We start from the raw sequence: 10,802 nt of genomic DNA, 5'->3' as shown, positions 1-10,802 counted from the left end.
TATGTCATTCAAAGCTCTTGTTTCTTTGTTGATTTTCTGCTTAGGTGATCTGTCTATTGCTGAGAGCGGAGTGTTGAGGTTCCCTACTATTAATTTATCTATATGTCTCTTTATTCTGTTTAATAGTTGGCTTATGTATCTAGCTGCTCCCCTGTTGGGGGCATAGATATTTGTAATTGTCATATCCACTTGTTGGATACATCCTTTAAGAATAATATAGTGCCCTTCTGTATCTCTAACTACAGTCTTTAGTTTAAAATCTTATCTGTCTGATATGAGAATTGCTACCCCAGCTTTCTTTTGAGGTCCATTGGCATGAAAAATGGTTTTCCATCCCTTCACTTTAGGTTCAAAATGAGTCTCTTGCAGACAGCAAATGGATGGGTCATGTCTTTTTATCTAATCTGCAACCCTGTGGCATTATGGGAGCATTTAGGCCATTCACATTGAGAGTGATTATTGAGAGAGATGATTTTAATGATGTCATGTTTCCTGTGAAGTCTTTGTTTCTATAGATTGTAAATTTCTGTTCTGTATCACTCTTGGGGCCTTTTTACTTTTATAGACCCCCCCCCCTTAATATCTCCTGTAGGGCTGGTTTGGTGGTTACGAATTCCTTGAGTTTCTGCTGATCCTGGAAGGTCCTTACCTCTCCATCTATTCTGAATGGCAGCCTTGCTGGATAAAGGATCCTTGGCTGCATGTTCTTCTCAGATAAAGCTTTGAAAATACCCTGCCAGCTCTTCCTAGCCTGCCAGGTCTCTGTAGACAGGTCTGATGTTATTCTGATATTTTTCCGTCTGTATGTAAGGATTTTCTTCCCCCTGGCTGCTTTCAATACTGTATCCTTGGATCTAATATTTGTGAATTGCACTATGACATGACGTGGTGTAGGTCTGGTCTCATTGACCTTGGGAGGGGTCCTCTCTGCCTCTTGGACACGAATGCTTGTTTCCTTTGCCAGATTAGGGAAGGTCTCAGCTACAATTTGTTCAAATATCTCTTCTAGACCTCTCTCTTTCTCCACCCCCTCGGGAATGCTGATGATTCTGACATTGGAACGTTTCATTGAGTCAGTAATCTCCCGTAATCTACATTCTTGAGATTGGATTTTTTTGAGGCAAGTTTCTGTTTTAACTTTCTCTTCTACCATCCCATCCTCCAATTCACTAATTCGTTCTTCTGCCGCATTTACCCTGGCTGTCAGAGCGTCTAGTTTAGACTGCATTTGATTCATAGCATTTTTAATTTCTGCCAGGCTCGCTCTCATTTCTGCCCTTAGAGATTCTATATTCTCGTTAATATTTTCATTAATAGTTTTTCAAGCCTTCACATCATCTTGACCATTGTTACTCTGAACGCCATTTCTGACAATTTGGTTATATCCATATCCATCAGTTTTGTGGCAGAAGCCACAGACTCTTTATCTTTTCTTTGCTGGGGGGGATTTCTCCTTCTCGTCATTCTGATGAGGGGAGGTTGTGGGGATGCCCAGAGCCCCAGTTATTGACCAGGACATAGGCAGTGTGCACTTGTTTTATAAGGACCTTAGGGATGTCGGCTTCCTGATTTTTCAGCCTGCCTTCTGGGTGAGGGGCCTGCCGTGCTGATACTCAGCTAACCCTGTTTGGGTAGAGTTGCCCCGTCCCCTGTGAGGGGGGATGGGGATGGGCACAATGTGAGCCGGTATTTCTGGCCTTTTGTTCTCTGGCGGCTTTCCCTGGCGGTTTGCTGTGCCTCTTCTGAGAGTCAGAGCAGCAGTGGCCGTATTCTTGCCTCTGTCTCAGAACAGAGAGATCGTAGTTCACTCTCCATTGAGCTCTGTTGGCCACTTTAACTCTGTTACTATCGGTGCTGCTAAAAACCCTGCAGCGACCCGGGATGTGCACCCTACAGCCTGTGTCCCAGCCCTCACTTCCAGGGCCGGCTTGTCTCTGTCCTTTGTGCTTCTAACACCGGCAGCCGCCCCCGGTTCCCACACATGCTCCCGAGTTCCTGAGCTCCCTGTTTCAGTATGGTTCGCGTGCGCTCTGGAGCACCGGTTCTCAGTCTGGTTGTGCGCACTCCTGAGCTCTTGGTTTCAGTCTAGTTCGAGTGTGCAGTCCAGAGCTCCTGTTTTCAGTTTGGACACGCACATGCTCCCGAGCTCCCGGATTTAATCAGGTTCCAGTGAGCATTCTGGAGCTCCGGTTTTCAGTCTGGGCTCACGGCCTCAGTCTGCTCTCTCGCGTGTGCCGGTCCAGGAGTCCGGCCCGCTCCCCAGCACATGTGGCTACTGCTTCCCTACGCCCAAGCGCGGAGGCTCCCTCCCCCTTCCGTTTATCTTCCTATATCTGTGCATGGATTCACGGCTCCCCGTTTCGTACCTCAATACTCAGCGCTGGAGATGTTCGTTTGTAGAGATCCAGGTGTATCTTCCTGTGTCTCAGGCTGATTCCGTGGGTTTTCAGGATGGTCTGGTAGATATCCAGTTCGACTCAGGACCAGCTGAGAAAGGGTCTACTCCTCCATCTTTTCTTCTCCTTGCAGAAAATGGTCGCTTTTCTGTTCATAGAGTTTCTGCTACTCTTTTCTTCGTTTTCCAGTTGCGTTCATAGGTATTCAGAATGGTTTGGTAGCTCTCTCGCTGAATTCCTGGGACCAGACGAACTTTAGGTCTCCTGCTTCTCCGCCATCTTGGAACGCTGGGCTGGAGCTCAACTCCTGTTTTAAACTGGGTTCCTTGCCTATTTTATTTTTTTCTGAATCTGTTTCTTTTTATGTTGGAAAAAAGTGAGGGGTGGCATTTATAAAAGCTAGCCTGTCTACCTCTCCCTTAAAGTATTTTGTGACTTTAAAGTTCTGTACAGAGTGTGTTTGAGGTTTTCTTTGATTTTTGGTTTTTGTTTTTGGATAGGGCTCTTCCAGTTTCAGATTTTCAATACTTTGAGCTTTTCATTTAGACCTCCTGGAACTCCTCTCAGCCTTCATTTTCACCTGGTATGAAGTCTTAGCTCCAAGACAGTTGAGCACATAGTAGCTCAGAGCAGAGAGAGGCCCACTTCCTCCACTGGGCAAGTCCAAAAGAAGATAGTAAAGGCTTTATCTCCTAGCCAACGTTGTCAAAGAGCACTCGGGTTTAACTTTTCTTGATATTCCCGTGTTTCTGTGGTTTAAACTACTATGTCTTAGTTAATATTTTTTGACCTGTAGGTTCCATTCTCCTTACCGATAGTCCACGGACATTTCAGACTTGAAATATGGAAAACTTCATTCAGTATATATTCAAATCGGCTTCTGTACACTGTGTTTTCTTTGTCAGTTACATCATTATTCTTTCCCATGCTAGAAACCCTAATCATTTAAAATTCTTAGCTTTTTCTTTTATCCTCCTCATTATAGTCACCTAGTCTTGATTTTAGCTATGGGATCCTGACAAATCAGTTACATTGTTTCAGTTAGGCCTATGTTATTGCAAAGAAGACATTCTTATTTTCTCAGAAAGGTGGGCCTCAGGAAAAACATGGATTATACAGCAGCGCCTGCCCAGGTGTAGACAGAACTAGGTGGCTTATCAGTTCTGGAACTAGTTTACAATCTTTGACTTTCTCATGGCTTCATATTCAACTCTGCTTCCTGTTTTTTCTCTTTCTGTATCCTTTCAGTTTTAGCCACACCTACTAACTCTTTTAATACCTCAGCACTGCATACTTCAAGTTCCAAAGAGAATGTGGTTCAGCTAAAATAGACCTGTTTGATAAAACTTTTCGTGCTAGGTGCTGGTCAGCCAGTACGTTTCTGGCTGCTCCTGAAGTCAAGTACATGTTCCTGTCTGGCAATCATGTGATTCAAAATAACCACCTAGTGCTCTTCTTTTATCGGGGGCTGTCTTTTTTTTTTTTAATTTTTGTTTTTTTAATATTGGATCTTAATGGTTTAATATTTCTTTTAGGCATCTTGAAAATGCCTTTGAAACCATTTTTCTCCCGCTGCCATTCCTGAGAGTCCCTTATTAGCTCTTGCCTGTACTAATGCTGCATTATCCTCCCATTTCCTAATCCCCAGATAACTTCTTCCAGGTCATCTTAACATTGCTTCCAGAGGCAGTTTCCAGTACATATCTTGTCTTGTCTCTCTCAGTGTGTTAAATAGCACCATTGATTCCTCATATGAAGTTCAGGTTCTGTAGTCAGGCATGCAGGATGCTCCATAATTTTGACCTAATTTAGTTTCTAATCTTTCCCTGCTATTCCCTCCCATATATTTATGCTCCTACTCTATAGTAAAGTACCATAAATAGGGGCACCTGGGTGGCTCACTCAGTTAAGTGTCTGCCTTCGGCTCAGGTCATGATCTCAGGGTCCTGGGATTGAGCCTCATGTCAGGCTCCTTGCTCAGAGGGGAGCCTGCTTCTCCCTCTCCCTCTGCCTGCAGCTCCTCCTGCTTGTGCTCTCACTCTTTCTCTGTCAAATAAATAAATAAATAAACAAAATCTTAAAAAAAAAAAGTACCATAAATACAAGAACAGTTGCAGCCTTGTTTATGGTGGCAAAAAAAATTGAAAACAATGTAACTTGCTGAGTATATAACAATACCCCTATATTATGGAATAATATGCAACGTGTTAAGTTTATTTTGCTTGTTACAGTGACAGAAATGAAATTCAAACTTGTGCAAACCAAAAGGGCATCATTTGGCACATGTACCTAAGTAGATCAAGAGATGGTGTGGCTTCTTGCACGACCATGTGCAGAGCTTTGAACAGCGTCATCTGGAAAACATTGTCTTCTCTGTCTCTAGACTCTACTTCCTTTGGGTTGATTTTACTCCCAGGAGACTCTTCCTGTGGCCAGCAGTGTTTTGAGTTCTCAGCTTACCAGCTGAGGGAAAATGACTTCTTTCCCAGTAGGTACAGCAGAAGTGCTGGTTTTACTGCCTGGCTTGAGTCACTTGCCAATTCCTGAGGCAATCATTGTGGCAAAGGGATGGAATGTCTTGGTTGTCTAGGCCTGAGTCATGCACACATCCCTGGAGCTCCGTGGTGAAGCCAGCCCGACTTGAATTGCATGAACTGAAAGAGAGGGCACCAGGGGCAGAGTTTCCCAAAGGAAATTTGGGTGGCAGATATCAGGATGAGGAAAAATGGGTGCTGAGCAGGCGAAAGTAACAGAAGTCCTCCATTACAGCTTTAAAAAGACTGACACTTGTCATATAAGTATGTGTGCACAAGCATATATAGACCTGGAAATGTGTGAAAATAGATTAAGCTGTTCATGTTGCTTATTGCAGGGGAGTATGATTGGAGAAGGTAGAGGACCAGTTACAATATTTGTTATGTATCTCTGTATTATTTGATTTGTTGCCAGAAATACAGGTTATTTTTGGAGAATAATTAAAAATATAAAACCTGAAAGTCATAATGAAGAGTTTTCCTCTTAGGAATATTGTGATACCTGGCAATTGCTTTTGGGGTAGTAGTTAGTAGTAATAATAATGGTAACAGCCAACGTTTCCTGAGTGCTTTGTCTGCATCAGGCAAATTGTGTACATGTTAGAATTTTTCATTTAACTCTAACAGTAACCTTCTGAAGCATTGTTATTAACAGTGATTGACATGTGTATAAACTGAAACTTAAGAGAAGTTGTTAGTCGTTCCCAGACCCAGCTGTTAGAATGACCTGGAGAATTAAAACAAGCAAACATATCCCCAGGCCCTACCATGAGCTACCAAATCAGAATCTCTTGGGGAGAGCCTAATCTGTATATTCAGCAGTCATCCAAAGTGATTCATTTGTAGTCAGTTTATTACTGAAGTTTGGGAATCACACAGGGTCATGTATTTAACTCATGGTGGCATAATTCTTAAGAATCAGAGCTGGAGTTGTTAAGGTTTCAAACCTTAACAATTGCACTATTAATGACATGGTTATTATCGGTGTTAAAAGTTAGGTATGAAGTTTTTGGGCTAAGTAAACCTTTGTAGATCAGCATGAAACTTTCCAATAGTTATGAGATATATTTCTATAGGGAAGAGTTTTGAATCTAGGCAAATTTACAAATGACCTTTTCAAATACCAGACAAAGGTTTACTCAGAGCAAGGTAATCTTGTCATTGGACCAGCTGTATTATGCATTACAGCAGTTAGCAGGCTGGCTTATTTGAAAGATTATGTGACTCTTGATCTTGGGGCCATGAGTTCAAGCCTCAGTGCTGGGTGTAGCGATTACTTAAATAAATAAGAAAAACTTAAAAATTTTTTCAAAAAAAACCCCACCAGAATTGGCACCTTTTTTTTACTGTGACAACATATTGCTATTCCATATTCATGAAGTATGATGACATAGGTAGGTGTATTGTTTTGTGTAGTACTGTAGTATTTCCTATAAGAATCTCACTTGTTGGGGCACCTGGGTGGTGCAGTCGGTTGAGTGTCCGACTCTTGGTTTTGGCTCAGGTCATGATCTCAGTGTGGTGGGATCAAGCTCAGTGTGGAGTCAGCTTGAGATTCTCTCTCCCTCCCCTTCTGCCCCTCCCGCCTGTGCGCACACGCTCTCTCTCTCTCTCTCTCTCTCTCTAAGATAAATCTTTAAAAAAAAAATTAGCATTTGTCTATTTAGTAAAAAATAAAACAATAGAAAAATAGCACACACCAGTCTTTATTCCCCATCCCCTATTCCCCTCTGTCACACACACAGGTGTACTTTGGTTAAGCATCACCAATATAATTTCTTCTCTTACACTTTAATGAAAAAATGGGCATTTCTGTTCAATTTTTCAAACATTTAAAAGGCAAATGTGTGGTATTTTGCTTGTTTTATCATTTATAAGGAAGGAAAGCATTATATTAAGGTAATAATTAAACTTACACAATTAAAATCTACAACCTAATTAAGCTAGAATAATGATAATTTCCTAAGAAATAAATTGAAATAAATTTGATTTTCTTAGTGTGCTTGTTGTAATTCAGCAGATAGTAATGAACTGAGGAAGGAATGCAGACCACTCAAGTCCATTTCAGTCTGAGTACACACAGAACAGCAAACTTAGTGTATAGAGAAGAAAGTGAATGTTGACCATTGGATTCAGTGTTGTGCTGCCACTTTTCATAGTCTTCACATTTCGGGTCATGGCTATCGTTGGGCTCACTGCTGTTTTCTGAGTTGTTTTGGTATTTGAGATCATCTTCGTGTTCGAGATCGTTTGGATATTTGAAGTTGTCTTGGATTTTGAGGTTGTCTTGGATTTTGAGGTTGTATGGAGATTTAAAGTCTTGAAATTCAAGATTGTGTTGGCATTCAGAGTTGTCTTGGAATTTGCGGTTGTCATAGAATTCAGGCTCATCTTGGGACTCGAGTCTGTCATAGACCCTGGGGTCATCAGTGTTTTAGCTATCCCTGAAGTGTTAGTGACAGACAGGAGGAACAGGCTGATGAATGATAGCTTGAACATCATTTTCCTGTTTCAAAATAATTACAGAAATTTACTGACACTTTGAACACAAATCTAAGAACTAGCTTTTTTTAAAGGGGGGAAAACTGAAGGAAACTTCATTCCAGCCCAGGGGAAATGCCAGTCTTTAGTTTAACAGTTTCATAGTTTTGGGGGCTCCTGGGTGGCTCAGGCCATGATCCCAGGGTCCTAGGATTGAGCACCATGTCAGACTCCCTGCTAACGGGGGAACCTGTTTCTCCCTTCTCTCTGCTGCTTCCCCTGCTTGTGCTCTCTGTCAAATAATAAAAATAAAATCTTATAAAATATGTAAATAAAATCTTAAAAAAAACCAAAACAGTTTCATAGATTTTAAGATAGAGGAAGATTTAGAGGGATCAGTATCAATTCTTTCATTTTACAGATGGGCTCAGACAAAGGGCATAAGTTGCCTGAGGGATGCATATCTGAAAATGACCAGAACTAGAACTTGAACTCCTAGTCCAGAATTCCTTAGTAGATGTGGAATATGAAAACATAGTATAGACAAAGACCAAAAGTTTAAGAGTAAACCGTTTTTAAAGTAAGACTAATTTTCTTTTATCTTACATTCACATCTAATGGGTTGTCACATTTGAGATAATACAGTTAGCTCATGTTGGTCATGATTAAATATTCTTTTTTTTTTTAACTTAAAGCGCAAACTTTAATTTTTAGAAATCTAGTACTTACATTTCTAATATGTAATTCAGAAAATTTCAAATTAATATTACCTTTTGATGTTTTTTTTCTTTGAGGATTATGAATTCAGGCTTTCTTCAGTGTCCTGTGGGGAATCTAACTTCTTACTGTATGCTATTTAAATATAATTAGTGAGGAAGTCACGTGTTCTGAACTTGACCTGTGATTTGCTCTTTGAAAATCTCCTTTTGGGTGTTTTCCAAACAACCGGTGTGAACAGACAGACCTTGGCAGACATCAAGGAATTCAAATAAAGTCTAAAATCGACTTGCTTATTTTTTTTTAAAGATTTTATTTATTTGTCAGAGGGAGCACGCACAGGGGGAGCGGGAGGGAGGAGAAGCAGGCTACCCACTTAGCAAGGAGCCCAGTGCGGGACTAGATCCCAGGACCCTGGGATCATGACCTGAGTGGAAGGCAGACTCTTAACCACCTGAGCCACCCAGGCGTCCCTCTACTTGCTTAAAGAACCCGGTGAATATATCTTTGTTATTCCTCTTATCTATGTATTCATTAGTTGGTTTCTTCACTGGATTGACTAACTAGAGGAATATGTTATTTTGCCTGCTCTGATTATCATGACTTAAAATCAAGTAAGTATATTAGAGATAGATGTCTTTATTTTTCTTAAAGATCTTGTATATATGTTTATTGGCAGTGTCTGACCATGGTTATTTTAAAGTATTAAAAATAACTTGGGAATATAGCATTCCAGGCATTTAACAATACATAATTAATCTATTAGAAAAGAAGTTAAATTTTATGAATATAAAACTAAATAAGAAAAGATTGCATATGAAAGTGATACTATCATACTGCGTTAACAAAGTTGTTTTTTATTAATAATTTTTTTTCTTAAGTAGACTCCACTCCCAACGTGGGGCTTTTAACTTAAAACCTTGAGATCAAGAGTCACATGCTTTGTGACAGGGCCAGGCAGGTGCCCCAACGAAGTTTTTTTTTTGTTTTGTTTTGTTTTTGTTGTTGTTGTTTGGTTTTGGTTCGTTTTGGTTAAAGATTTATTTATTTATTTCAGTGAGAGAGAGCCAAGCAGACTCTCTGCTGATTGCATAGTCTGATGTGGGGCTCAGTCCCACCACCCTGAGATCACAACCCGAGCCAAAATCAAGAGTCGGTTGCCCAACCAACTGACCCACCCAGGGACCCCTCCCAACAAAGTTTTTTAAATACATTAAACCACCCACATTGAAGCACGTTAAGTATATTCTTTAAAGGTCTCTTGTCTTTTGATTACTTCTTTTCCTTGTAACTAGCATACAGGGAAGTTCGGTTGTATTGTGTTAATGTTTTCATCATATTGGCCAGCACTCTTTAAAAATTGCAGGGCTGTGAACGGTGGTGTTGACATACAAGGAAATTGCTACATAAATGGCAGAGTACAAGTCAGTACATGTTCCTCACTTATTTTACTTTGCAGTAAAGATTTGTTTTTCTCCTGAATGAATAGAACCAGTGCTTGCTACATCTTATTTATATGGTACATATAATAGAGAACCTCACTTAATTGGAGGTTAGCGTGATTGATTAGACCTAGAAGTCAACATAAAAAGCCTCTTAGCAACCAGAGTAGAAATTTATAAATCAGAGTACTCAGGTAATGCACAGGTAACTCCTTAGTGATGCTTCAAACACTTCAATCTCAACTTGTTTAAAATTCAAAATTTTTCCTTTTCCTACTTTTGAACCCAGATAGGTTCTTCTTGTGATCTCTTTCTCACTTAATTGCATCATCACCTAGCCAAATGGCTCTCCAACCTTGGACTCCTCATTATTTTCTTTTTCTTTTTTTCTTTTTTTTTTTTTAAGATTTTATTTATTTATTTGACAGAGATAGAGACAGCCAGCGAGAGAGGGAACACAAGCAGGGGGAGTGGGAGAGGAAGAAGCAGGCTCCTAGCGGAGGAGCCTGATGTGGGGCTCGATCCCGTAATGCCAGGATCACGCCCTGAGCCAAAGGCAGACGCTTAACCGCTGTGCCACCCAGGCGCCCCATTATTTTCTTTTTCTTACTAATTTTAAGCTGCCCAGGCCTCGTGATGAGAATTAAGTAGCATTTGAAATTCTGAACTCTCCCACACTCAGATGCTCCTAAGCAAAAATCATTTGCTATCCATTATTTAGGCCTTTAAATACCTCCTGCCTCTGTACATTTGTGCAGCCTTCCCTGTCTGCCCAAAGTACTTCTTCCTTGTTCAAAATTTTGTGCTTCCTTCCAGGTCTAATGCTGATGGCAGTGCCTTTTATGTGAGCCTTCCCTAATTTTACACTTCAGAATCAGTCATTTGAAGACTTCATACTTTTAGAGCACTGATCAGGGCCTACTTTTGGCTATAGATGTATTCTCAGTCTTTCTTGCACCATATTCTGGCGTTTCATGGTCAGGCGTTACCTCTTACTGTCTGTACCCCTCTACCTGTGAGCACAGTGAGTGCTGAGCCAGAATAGGACACAGTGAACATTGGCATTTATGGCAGTATCTCCTTTGTTTCTTCATGTCCAAAGGCTGGTATCGTTAATAATGTCGAAAATAGTAAGAGCCACTTGGTCATTTGCTGTTTTCCCAAGTGTAAGTGCGCCGGTCACAGGTCTCAGATGAGGTCTGAGTCTCTGTTTTCTGACTGCTGTTTGAGAG

At 40.7% G+C, this 10,802-nt stretch overlaps 1 protein-coding gene and 1 long non-coding RNA gene across 2 annotated transcripts in view; one reads left to right on the top strand and one right to left on the bottom strand.

Annotated features, from left to right (window-relative positions):
- Nucleotides 1–10,802, top strand: part of NF1 (neurofibromin 1) — a 260,661-nt gene that overhangs the window by 159,053 nt on the left and 90,806 nt on the right. The window lies entirely within an intron of this gene.
- LOC121105038 lies at nt 6,623–8,452 on the bottom strand. Its single transcript, XR_005837481.1, has 2 exons — nt 8,182–8,452; nt 6,623–7,436 (listed from the first exon to the last, which is right to left on the bottom strand). It is a non-coding gene; the product is annotated as an uncharacterized LOC121105038 (long non-coding RNA).

The sequence above is a fragment of the Ursus maritimus genome, unplaced genomic scaffold (assembly GCF_017311325.1).
Source record: "Ursus maritimus isolate PB19 unplaced genomic scaffold, ASM1731132v1 scaffold_24, whole genome shotgun sequence".
In the NCBI taxonomy this organism is placed as follows: domain Eukaryota; kingdom Metazoa; phylum Chordata; class Mammalia; order Carnivora; family Ursidae; genus Ursus; species Ursus maritimus.
Note: the sequence above shows the minus strand (reverse complement) of the source record. Positions and strands in the feature narration are given on the sequence as shown.